At 40.5% G+C, this 12,237-nt stretch overlaps 1 non-coding gene across 1 annotated transcript; it reads left to right on the top strand.

Moving 5' to 3' along the window:
* Positions 1–11,662: 11,662 nt before the first annotated feature.
* Positions 11,663–11,733, top strand: TRNAG-GCC (transfer RNA glycine (anticodon GCC)). The gene has a single exon. It is a non-coding gene; the product is annotated as a tRNA-Gly (tRNA).
* The last annotated feature ends 504 nt before the right edge of the window (positions 11,734–12,237 follow it).

Below are 12,237 nucleotides of genomic sequence, written 5' to 3'. Positions count from 1 at the left end.
CTGAGCACCTCAACATGCACACAAGACGACTCTATCAAGTATTTGAAACGTCTATGGGAATCAAATTTATTCAATTTCCAAATGTATTTAAAGTAAAAAAATTAAGGGAAAATATATTAAGAGTTACTGAAAGAACAAGTGAAAGTGTCTTTTTAAAAAATTTTTGTACAAACATACCAGATTTATGAATAGAATAACAAAGCTTTACATTGAACTTAAAGGCTTAAGGAAAAATTTGATTTTAAACTTAGAGCTTTAGTTAGTTAGTATTAATGTAATCACAGCTATGTGTAATTTCACTCTTCACTCCAGTCACACTGGCCTTATTTCAGGCTTCTTTAGAGAGATCCCACCACAGGTATTTGCCACAAGTTGTTTCTTCTTCCTTGAGGCTATCTATGCTCCAACCCCGCCTTACCCTAATTAATTCCTTTTCACCTTTCAGATCTCAGCTAAAGCTCCATACTTTCTAAATAGGTCAAATCTTTCAGTACACACTCCTCCAGGATAGGAAGTAGAGGCTATTAGCTGTTATGGTTATTATTGCTCTTGTTATTGTTTTTATTTTTACCTCTTACTTTTCCTTCTTAGCACTTATCTTAGTCATAACTTTACACTAATTTTTGCCATTAATTGGGGTCTTTTATAAGCTCCCTCCTAGTTCAGTCAGTAAAGAATCTACCTGCAATGCAGGAGATCCGGGTTCAATTCCTGAGTCTGGAAGATCCCCTGAAGAAGGAAATGGCAACCCACTCCAGTATTTCTTGCCTGGAGAATCTCCATGGACAGAGGAGCCTGGCAGGCTACAGTCCATGGGATCACAAGAGTTGGACACAACTTAGCAACTAAACCACCACTGCATAAGCTCCAGAAGGGCAAAGACTACATTTGTCTTTAGTCACCATTTTATTATAGGTAGATGCTAGCATCTACCACATAGTAACCATGCAATAAATACTTGCAGAAAGAAAAGATAGACAAAGGTAAGCAAAGACAGATCCTGTTCTGTTTTCTCAAGAGGTGAACTGTGGGATTGAAAACCTGCATAAGAAGCACATCTACTCACCTTTCTCCTTTCCCTCCTTACAAACTCAGGCCATCTCTTCCCTATACTAACAGAAGAGAAATTTATCTTTATACTCTGGAGAAATTAAACAATTTAGGGACACTAGGCTGAAAACAAAGGACTTGAGTAAGTCTAAATACTGCAAGGGTATTTCCCTAGTGGTCCAATGGTTAAGACTCTGTGTTTCCACTGTAAGGGGCAGGGGTTCAATCCCTGGCCGGGGAACTAAGATCCCACACACCACATGTGCTAGAGGTGGGGATATTAAGGTCATTAAAGACAAAGAAAGATTTAGAAACTATTCAAGATTAAAGAAGACTGAACAAAAGTAATGAATTATCCTGAGCCAGAAAAATAAAGAAAGAAATGACTGGCAAAGAGCCCCAACAATCATCTTTCTCTGCTTGGCTCCCAGAATGCTGTAACCCAAATTTATATTTCTGACCCAGGAAGAATGGGGCATTTCACTCTGGAATGGCAGGTACTGATAGCTGGTCCCCTCATAACTGACCTACAATGCAGACTACCAGTCGAAAACACCACTGATCAACAAGGAACTTATCAGCTTTTTGTGCATAGCCATTAAATACAATTGAGAGCAAAAGTAAAGGAAGTCTCCAATGTAAAGACCAAGATAACAAACAATTCAGTGGAACTAGACAACCCAAAAAGTAGGAAAAAACCTTCAAACATTTATAATCAGTAGCCTGAGAGATTAGAAAGAATTCCCAAATCTATGAGAATATTGAATTTGGGATTTTTTTTTTTTAAAGAAAAACGATAATGATTAGAGAGTAAGAGCTCTTGGAAACTTAAATTATACTTCCCATATGTTAAAATCCATTACAAGTGGTTAAAGCTAAAGTTGAGAATATTTCCCCAAAATAGAACTAATGATATACATAGAATAAAGTGAGTAAATTAAAGAATCAATTGAGAGGAACCCACACCCAAATAATACAAGTTTCAGAAATAGAAGACAAGGAAAACAAAGGGGTAGGAAATCAAAGAAATAATGCAAGAAAAATCCCTAGAACAGAAAGATTTGTTTCAATATTAAGTGCCCAGTGTGAACTATTATTGTTGTTTAGTTGCTCAGTCGTGTCCAACTCTTTGAGACCCCTTGAACTGCAGCCCACCAGGCTCTTCTGTCCAAGGAATTTTCTAGGTAAGAATACTGGAGCAGGTTGCCATTTCCTTCTCCAGGGGAATCTTCCCAACTTAAGGATCGAAACCAGGTCTCCCACATTACAGGCAGATTCTTTATCTCTGAGCCACCTCAAATGATTATACCAAGTGTTAAATCAGAATACTTTTTCAGAGGTGCAAAGTACTGTATGGGGAAAATTATCCCCATAAAGTCTCCCAAGTTGGACAAACTCAAGTCTCTTCCCTCCTGTGTTTCTCCTTTACTCACACACTATTACCACATTCACAAAACTTCTGACACCAAGTATTTGGCTTTTCCCCACACCACCAAGCAGTTCTCCCACAGGAGGCAGGTGTTTGATGATTCAACTCAATTCTAACACTATCCACTGGGAGTTAGCATCAGATGCCACAGGTTGAGGGCTCAGTCCCATAAGACTGCCCCCCACTTCAGATGCCAAGAGCAAATTCAGGTTGTCACCTGTGCTTCTGACTGATGCCCTATAAACTAGAGAGTCCAAAGACTCTGGGTTCAATTAATTTGCTAGAGTGGCTCACAGAAGTCAAAGAAACATTTTACAGTAGTTTCCCCCTTATGTGAAGAGGGGATATGTTCTAAGGCCTCGCACAATAGATGCCTGGAACTGTGGATAGCACTCAACCCTATATAGACTATGTTTTTTCCTTATACATTCATACCTGTGATAAATATGTGAGCCATGAACTTCCAGATGTTCAAGCTGGTTTTAGAAAAGGCAGAGGAGCCAGAGACCAAATTGCCAACATCCGCTGGATCATGGAAAAAGCAAGAGAGTTCCAGAAAAATATCTTATTTCTGCTTTATTGACTATGCCAAAGCCTTTGACTGTGTGGATCACAATAAACTGTGGGAAATTCTGAAAGAGATGGGAATACCAGACCACCTGACCTGCCTCTTGAGAAACCTATATGTAGGTCAGGAAGCAACAGTTAGAACTGGACATGGAACAACACACTGGTTCCAAATAGGAAAAGGAGTAGGTCAAGGCTGTATATTGTCACCCTGTTCATTTAACTTATATGCAGAGTACATCGTGAGAAACGCTGGGCTGGAAGAAGCATAAGCTGGAATCCAGATTGCTGGGAGAAACATCAATAACCTCAGATATGCAGATGACACCACCCTTATGGCAGAAAGTGAAGAGGAACTAAAAAGCCTCTTGATGAAAGTGAAAGAGGAGAGTGAAAAAGTTGGCTTAAAGCTCAACATTCAGAAAACGAAGATCATGGCATCTGGTCCCATCACTTCATGGCAAATAGATGGGAAACAGTGGAAACAGTGTCAGACTTTATTTTTGGGGGCTCCAGAATCACTGCAGATGGTGATTGCAGCCATGAAATTAAAAGATGCTTACTCCTTGGAAGAAAAGTTATGACCAACCTAGATAGCATATTGAAAAGCAGAGATATTACTTTGCCAACAAAGGTCCGTCTAGTCAAGGCTATGGTTTTTCCAGTGGTCACGTATGGATGTGAGAGTTGGACTGTGAAGAAGGCTGAGTGCCAAAGAATTGATGCTTTTGAACTGTGGTGTTGAAGAAGACTTTTGAGAGTCCCTTGGACTGCAAGAAGATCAAACCAGTCCATTCTGAAAGAGATCAGCCCTGGGATATCTTTGGAGGGAATGATGCTAAAGCTGAAACTCCAGTACTTCGGCCACCTCATGAGAAGAGTTGACTCATTGGAAAAGACTCTGATGCTGGGAGGGATTGGGGGCAGGAGGAGAAGGGGACGACAGAGGATGAGATGGCTGGATGGCATCACTGACTCGATGGACGTGAAGATGTCTGAGTGAACTCCGGGAGTTGATGATGGACAGGAAGGCCTGGCGTGCTGCGATTCATGGGGTTGCAAAGAGTCGGACACGACTGAGTGACTGAACTAAACTGAACTGAAAAGAATAATAGCAATAACCAATAATAAAATAGAACAATTAGAACAATATATTATAATAAAACATAGTCTCAGTGACGCCCAGAGGAAAACTGAGTGGTGGGAAAATTTTTAGGAAAAAAAGGACTTTTTATTTTATTTTATTGCTATTTTTAATTTGTAAATACAGTAGTCCCACCCACACACCCCCCAGGGACCCTTAGTGGATCTGAAACTGTGGATAGTACTGAACCTTATATAGGCTTCTCAGGTGGTTCAGCGGTAAAAAAAAAAAAAAAAAAAAAAATCCTCCTTCCAATGCAGGAGACCCTGTTCGATCCCTGGATTGAGAAGATCCCCTGGAGAAGAGTATGGCAACGTGCTCCGGTATTTTTGTCTGGGAAATCCCATGGAAAGAGGAGCCTGGCAGGTTAGGGTCCGTGGGATCGCAAAACAGTGACTAAACAGCTGTTTAGTGACTGAACAACTGAACCCTATAGAGAGACTGTTTTTTTCCTATACATAAACAACCATGATAAAGTTTAATCTAAAATTAGGTACCATAAGATATTAATGACAATAACGAATAATAACAATAAACTGTAATAAAAGATAGGTTAATAAGGTCTCTCACCAAAAATCTTATTTTTCTATCTTAACTAAGCACTTCACACCGTGGCCGTACTTTTGCAGTTTGAAGTGTCAGCAAGTCAGCAAGACTAGCATGAATTCCTCTTCACAGTTTCACGGCTAGAACACTTGTTCTTACTGTAGATCTTAACAACTTAACAAATGATGTTTTTTCTTTCCTTCTTAAGTCGAGAAGTTTTACCTTTTTACATAAAGGAAGCACTTTGCAGCTTCTCTTTGGAGTGTCTGAATTGCCAACATCACTACTCCTGAGCTATGAGGCCTTTACCAAGTAAAATAAGGGTTACTTGGACACAAGGCTGTGATACTGAAATAGTTGCTCTGATACCGGAGCCGGCTACTAACCGAGTAGGGGCCAGAAACTCTAGGTAAACGGATGATTCACGTTTTGGGCAGGATGAAGTGAGACAACACAAGATTTCATTGTGCTACTCAGAACAGCATGCAACTTAAAACTTACAATTATTTATTTCTCGCATTTTTCCATTTAATATTTTCAGACTGTGGTTGATCCCAAGTAGCTGAAACCACTGAAAGTAAAACTGCTTGGCGGGGAGGGTACTGTACTTATTAGATTACTGGTTTATTACAAAGGATATTAGAGGATGTAAACAACAGCCAGATGAAGAGATAGTGAGCACAACATGCAGGACGGCATATGGATGCATTCTTGTTCACCAAACTGGAATTTCTGTAAATCTCATTCTTTTGCATTTTTAAAGAGGCTTCATTACACAGGCGTAATTGATTAAATGATTGGCCATTGGTGATTGAACTCAATCTTCAGCCCATCTTGCCTTCCCAGAGGTCAGGGGGCAGGACTGAAAGTTCCAACCCTCTATTCTCCGGGTTGGTTATGCTGGCAACAAGCCCCAACCCTTCTGTGACACAAGGGCTTTCCTAAATCACCTTATTAACATAACAAAACACACTATTGCTCTCAACACTTAGGGAATGCTAAGAGTTTTAGCAGCTCTGTGCCAGAAAAGGGAAAGTGAAGTGAACGTCTCTCAGTCCTGTCCCACTCTTTGCGACCCCATGGACCTATGGAATTCTCCAGGCCAGAATACTGGAGTGGGTAGCCTTTCCCTTCTCCAAGGGATCTTTCCAACCCAGGTCTCCCTCATTGCAAGCGGATTCTTTATCAGCTGAGCCACAAGAGAAGCCCTCCAGAAAAGGGGATACAGATCAAACATAAATTTCTTATTATAAATCACATGACACCTTCTTAGCAAACTATTTGAAGATGGGCTGCACTAAAACAAAGAAGTAAACCAAGGAAGAATGAGAAGTAGAGTCCAGGAAACTGGAGATGACCACAAGAAAACTCTCCCATAAAATGGTGAATGAAAGTTGAGCTTTCCTGGATGGCCATCATGGAACTGGCTTAGATAGCCAGGAGATTATGAAGGTAGAGAGAACAGTGGAGGAAGAGAGATATTGGGCTGAAAGAACACCTGTCATGTGATTGTAACAATGGGTTTTAGCTATCTGGTAAAGAGTCTGGGGATAATGTTGTTTAGTTGCTAAGTCATATTTGACTCTTTTGAGAACCCATGAACTGTAGTGCACTAGGTTCCTCTGTTCATGGGATTTCCCAGGCAAGAATACTGGAGTGGGTTGCCATGCCTTCCTCCAGGGGATCTTCCCAACCCAACCGAACCCACATCTCCTGCATTACAGGTGGCTCCTTTACCACTGAGCCACCAGGGAAGCCCAGAGAAAACATTGGAAGCAGTAAATAAATAAAATAAAGAAACAGAAAATAAGAGGATTGTTAACTTTATGGAAAGTAAAACTGTACAGTTTTTAATAGTCACAGTACACTGTATGACTCAGCAATGCATAATAATCAAAATAATGTTTGTACAAATATTGATTTTTTATTCATTTTATTGGACTATAATTGCTTTACAGTGTTGTGCTAGCTTCTGCTGCACATCAGCATGAATCAGCTATATGTACACATATATCCCCTCCCTCTGGAGCCTCTCTCCCACCGCCACCCACCCCACCCCTCTAGGTCATCACAGTCAGATGACTACAATTACTGTCATCGATAACATCATTAACATACAGACTCAAGTGGTTTCTCCAGGACAAGATGAGCTAACAGACCCCACCCCGACCCCCCATCATGGACCACCAGACCAGAGACTTGCAAAGCATAGGCATCTTGACTGCTGAAACTACTTTAAGAAATGTTTACAAGACAATGGTTAACCCCGATTTCTTTGTTTTTCCCCCTTAAAAACTCCTAATTCAAAGGCCAACTTGGAGTGGATCTGACGCTGTCTCCCAGTCCTTTGCTTGGCACCCTGAAAGTAAGCACTATTCTTTCCTTCATCACAACCTGGCGTCAGTAGGTTGGCTCTGGTGTGCATCCAGCAAGCAAACCTGAGTTTGGCTTGGTAACAACAGAAATATATTCCAGAGCGGGACTAAGGGATTGGGTAAAGAACTTCTGTTTTCAGACTTGTAATACAATTTAGCTTAAAAAATATATATTCAAGTATAAAAATTGCTTTCCAATGTTGTGTTAGTTTCTGCTGCACAGCATAGTCAATCAGCTATATATATATATACATATAGACCCTCTTTTTTGAATTTCCTTCCCATTTAGGTCACCATAGACCATTAAGTAGAGTCCCCTGTGCTACATAGTAGGTTCTTGTTAGTTATCTATTTTATACATGGTATCAATAGTATATATAGGTCAATCCCAGTCTCCCAATTCCTTCCACTTTTCCTACCTTTTCTCCTTGGTATCCATACGTTTGTTCTCTACATCTGCGTCTCTATTTCTGCTTTGTAAATTGTTGTTGTTCAGTCATTCAGTCATGTCCAACTCTTTGCAACCCCATGGACTGCAGCAAACCAGGCTTTCCTGTTCTTCACCAACCTCCGGAGCTCGTTTAAACTCATGTGCATCCAGTCAGCATTGGTCCCCTTTTCCTCCTGCCTTGAATCTTTCCCAGCACCAGGGTCTTTTCCAATGAGTCAGTTCTTTGTATCAGGTGGCCAAAGTATTGGAGTTTCAGCTTCAGCATCAGTCCTTCCAATGAATATTCAGGACTGATTTCATTTAGGGTTGACTGGTTGGATCTCCTTGCAGTCCAAGGGACTCTCAAAAGTCTTCTCCAACACCACAGTTTAAAAACATCAATTCTTCGGTGCTCAGCTTTTTTTATAGTCCAACTCTCACATCCATACATGACCACTGGAAAAACCATAGCTTTGACTAGATGGACCTTTGTTTGCAAAGTAATGTCTCTGCTTTTTAATATGCTGTCTAGGTTGGTCATAGCGTTTCTTCCAAGAAGCAAGTGTCTTTTAATTTCATGGCTGCTGTCACCATCTGTGGTGATTTTGGAGCCCAAAAAAATAAAGTTTCTCACTGTTTCCACTATTCACCCATCTATTTGCCATGAAGTGATGGGAAAGGATGCCATGGTCTTAGTTTTCTGAATGTTGAGTTTTAAGACAACTTTTTCACTCTCCTCTTTCATTTTCAACAAGAGGCTCTTTAGTTCTTCTTTGCTTTCTGCCATAATGGTGGCATTCCTTCTTAGAAGACCTCAAAGGCTCTTGTTGCCTTTAAAAAGAAGTCAGACTACTTCAAAGGACTCCACAGTCTATACTTGGCTCTCTTTTCTTTATTGTATCTCCCACTACAACCCGGTTACTGGGAAAGATTGAGGGCAGAAAGAGAAGGGGGCAACAGAGGATGTGATGGTTGGATGACATCACTGACTCAATGAACATGATTTAGGAAACTCTTCCAAACTCTGGAAGATAGTGAATGACAGAGAAGCCTGCTGTGCTGCAGTCCATGGGGTCGCAAAGAGTAGGACATGACTGAGCAACTGAACAACAACAACTACTATAGTACCACAGGTACTTCACAATCTGGCCTTATCAGATCATTTACCATTCCCCAAGTGCTTCCACATATGGACCTTTGTGCTGGCTAACCCTCCACCTGGAATGCTTCCTCCTGCCTCTTTGATTCTCCGTCCCCCTCCCCCACTCCACCTTGCTGTACCCACCTGTAGCCATCCTGCCTTCATTGCTCAGCTCAAACCAGACTTTGTTTTGCAGACTTCCATAAATTTCACCAGACACAAGTCATTTCTCCATTCCCAATACTCCCGTTAGGTTCTGTATCTCTACTGTTAACCACAATTCTTTGCACTGATACATAACTGCTGCTTCCTCCAGACCAGTGTAGAGTGTGAATTAGAATTACCTGGGTTCTTCATAGCAATTCAGACTCCAGAGCTCCAATCCAGCCCTGTGGAATCAAAAGCTCTGCAGATAAGTGCTGAAAATCTGCATTTTCACAAGCTCTCCAGGTGATTCTTAGGCTTACTAAAGTTCCAGAACATTTGGCCAACACTGAGACACCCCTCAAAAGAATCATGTCTTGGGACTTCCCTGATGGTCCAGTGGCTAAGACTCCATGCTCTCAGTGCAGGACACATGGGTTCTATCCCTGGTCAGGGAACTAGATCTCACATGCCACAGCTAAGAGTCCACATGCTGCAACTAAGACCCAGCACAACCATATAAATAAAAATAAATATTAAAAAAAGAATTACACCTCATGCTTCTGTGGATTCCTTCTCCCTCCAAATCTGTTGCCCAGCATATAGTAATTATTTAATAAAAATTTAAATATTAATTTAAGGTGGCCACAAGAGGAACTTGGAATGGAAGTCATCAATGGAAATCCCAAGAATTATATAACACCTTCTCCAACTTAGTTTTTTCAGCTTAATTTTACTCTACTTAATTTTACTCTAAAGGCAAGGGAAAGCATTCAAGGTCTTAAGGATATCAAAATGTATTATTCTGTCTTCTCTCCACATTTCCTAATCCACTATTGAGTTTTCAGAAATGCAAAACAAAAGGTGTAGCTTTTAATATCTACTACACTAGAAAAAGAACTCTGTGTAGCAATTCTTAATCAGAATGAGAATAATGTTCTTGCCCTTCATCCCTGCAGCTTTTAATATCTGTACACTATATTTAATCATCTGGGCCCCTTAATTTACTGACATTTAAATGATCTCAAATTAGATTTCCTGGAGCACTGTTCCAAATAAGTAACTTTTTAAGATAATGCAAGGTCTTATTAGTCGCAAATCATGCCCCTGGTTGCCACTTGCAGCTTCTACACCTTCTTGAAAAATTACCTTATTTAAAGGATTTTTTTTTTCAATGTGGCCAGAGTCTATATAATGATTTAACTATCTGAGATTTTACATTTTAGCCAGAATAATATCAAAATAGTGCAACATAATAGAAAAGAAGCTTCTTTCTCGTACTTAGTGCAAAATAAGCTTGAACACTTGAAATTACAATATGTGATAATATTTTTATATTTATGCCATATTATTTTCACATATATCATTACATTTAGTCTTCAAAATTTCCTTATGAGGCTAATAAACATGCTATTGTTTTTTATTGAAATATAGTTTATTTACAATGTTGTATTAGTTTTTAGTATACAACAAAGTGATTCAGTTACATATCCTTTTTAATATTCTTTTCCATTATGATTTTTCATATTCTTTTCAATCATGTTTTCTTGCAGGATATTGAACATTGTTCCCTGTGCTATACATTCAGTTCAGTTCAGTTCAGTCGCTCAGTCGTGTCTGACTCTTTGCGACCCCATGAATCGCAGACTCCAGGCCTCCCTGTCCATCACCAACTCCCGGAGTTCACCCAAACTCATGTGCATCGAGTCAGTGATGCCATCCAGCCATCTCATCCTCTGTCGTCCCCTTCTCCTGCTCCCAATCCCTCCCAGCATCAGGGTCTTTTCCAATGAGTCAACTCTTCGCAGGAGGTGGCCAAAGTATTGGAGTTTCAGCCTCAGCATCAGTCCTTCCAAAGAACATCCAGGACTGGTCTCCTTTAGGATGGACTGCTTGGATCTCCTTGCAGTCCAAGGGACTCTCAAGAGTCTTCTCCAACACAACAGTTCAAAAGCATCAATTCTTTGGCACTCAGCTTTCTTCATAGTCCAACTCTCACATCCATACATGACCACTGGAAAAACCATAGCCTTGACTAGACAGACCTTTGTTGGCAAAGTAATATCTCCACTTTTTAAAATGCTATCTAGGTTGGTCATAACTTTTCTTCCAAGGAGTAAGCATCTTTTAATTTTCTGGCTGCAATCACCATCTGCAGTGATTTTGGAGCCCCAAAAAATAAAGTCTGGCACTGTTTCTCCATCTATTTCCCATGAAGTGATGGGACCAGATGCCATGATCTTAGTAGGACCCTATTTTTATCCATTTTATGTATTAAAGCTTGCATCTGCTAATCCCAAACTCCCAATTCATCCCTCCCCAATCCGCCTCCCCCTTGGCAACCACCAGTTTGTTCTGTATGTATGTAATTCTGTTTCTGTTTCTTAGATGGGTTTATTTGTGTCATATTTCAGATTCTATATATAAGAGATATCATATAATATTTCTCCTCCTCTATCTGACTTCATGTAGTAAGATAGTCTATAGGTTCATCTGTGTTGTTGCAATAGCATTGTTTCATTCTTTTTTATGGCTGAGTAATTTCCATTGTATGTATGTACCACGTCTTCTTTATCCGTTCATCTGTCGATGGACCCTGAGGTTGCTTCCATGTCTTAGCTATTGTGAACAGTGCTACAATGAACACTGTTGTGCATGTATCCTGTCAATGCTTTTTTTCCAGATGGATGCCCAGGAGTGGAATTGCTAGATCATAAGGCAATAGAGTTGCTATTATTTTTTTTTAGTTGTTATTATTAAGTTCAGTTTATGGATAAGAAAATGGGTTTCAGGGAAGTCATGTGATTTAACCCAAAGCACATCATTTCCACTGTAAGCATTAGTGGTTTAGTGGTAGAATTCTTGCCTGCCATGCAGGAGGCCTGGGTTTGATTCCCGGCCAATGCAAGAACACTCATGTTTGGGGCTTCCCTGATGGCTGAGACTGTAACGAATCTGCCTGCCATACAGGAGATCCAGGTTCAATCCCTGGGTTGGGAAGATCTCCTGGAGAAGGGAATGGCTACCCACTCCAGTATTCTTGCCTGAAGAATCCCATGGACAGAGGAGCCTGGCAGGCTACAGTCCATGGAGTTGCAGAGTCAGACACTACTGAGCAACTAATACATCATTACAACACAAACCCAAATCTTCTGACACTACAAAGCACGTTCATTTGACTGTTTTGCAGTTTCTCAAACTTCATGGACTGTCACAATTAGGACATATATCCCTAAGGTGTAACTACCCATTTGTCTCCACCAATTCAAGATACAACTGACCATGTACTGACAAACCATGGCCATTCCAACTCCCTACAGATGCGTTTCAGACATGGCAGGATCACATGATACAGGTGGCACCTACTTTGCATACACACAAAGCCAGGCCAAACTAGACTCCCTATTGGAA

Source organism: Bubalus kerabau, chromosome X (genome assembly GCF_029407905.1).
Source record: "Bubalus kerabau isolate K-KA32 ecotype Philippines breed swamp buffalo chromosome X, PCC_UOA_SB_1v2, whole genome shotgun sequence".
Taxonomy (NCBI): domain Eukaryota; kingdom Metazoa; phylum Chordata; class Mammalia; order Artiodactyla; family Bovidae; genus Bubalus; species Bubalus kerabau.
Note: the sequence above shows the minus strand (reverse complement) of the source record. Positions and strands in the feature narration are given on the sequence as shown.